Raw genomic sequence first — 785 nt, forward strand, 5'->3', positions numbered from 1 at the left:
TTGGACATGTTGTGAGGAGAGACTGGTCCTTGGAGAAGGACATCATGCTTGGTAGGTTGGAGAGACCAGTGCATGACGGGAAGGCCCTCTATGAGGTGGATTGATTCAGTGACTGGGATAATCGGGATGGGTGCATCGGAGACAGTGCGATTGGCACAGGAAAGAGCAGAGTTTAGGGCAGTTGTACATAGGGTCACTATGAGTCGCAAGCGACTATACAGCACATAAAAACAACAACAACAACATGGGCTGCTGTAAAAACAAACAGGTCTGGCCTTGAGAGAGTGAAACCAGACTATTCCTTGAAGGCAAGGATTTTGAAAATTTATCTCACATACTTTGTGCATATTATTGGAGGTAATAGTCCTTGGAGAAGATCATCATGCTTGGAGTGGTGAAGGTACAGTGCAAGAGAGGAAGACCCTAGAGAAGATCAATTGTCTCAGTAATTAAGGTAATGGAAGTAGGTGTGTTTGAGTCAATGAAGTTGGCTCAAGATAGAGCAGTGTTCAGAACTGTTGTACATAGTGCTGTTATTCGTCAAAAGGGACTTGATGGCATGTAACAACATGGAGAAGTTCTACTATCCTACAGGGCCATAATGAATCAGAGTCAGCTGAATGAAAACAGGTAACAGATTTGGATTATCTTTAGAGTGGAAATCATGCCAAACACTAACTGAGACAACTAACTAAAAGTAAAAATCGGGGCCCGAGGGCGCAGCGCGAGGACGCGGCGGCCTGGCCGAGGGCCGCGCACAGAGGGTCGCGCCGCGCTGCCCCTCT

General features: G+C 46.8%; 1 pseudogene; it reads left to right on the forward strand.

The window, feature by feature from the left end:
• The window catches only part of LOC102850955, a 23,148-nt pseudogene that overhangs the window by 19,254 nt on the left and 3,109 nt on the right, over positions 1 to 785 (forward strand).

The sequence above is a fragment of the Elephantulus edwardii genome, unplaced genomic scaffold, assembly GCF_000299155.1.
Source record: "Elephantulus edwardii isolate Elephantulus edwardi_28Jun2011 unplaced genomic scaffold, EleEdw1.0 scaffold00034, whole genome shotgun sequence".
In the NCBI taxonomy this organism is placed as follows: domain Eukaryota; kingdom Metazoa; phylum Chordata; class Mammalia; order Macroscelidea; family Macroscelididae; genus Elephantulus; species Elephantulus edwardii.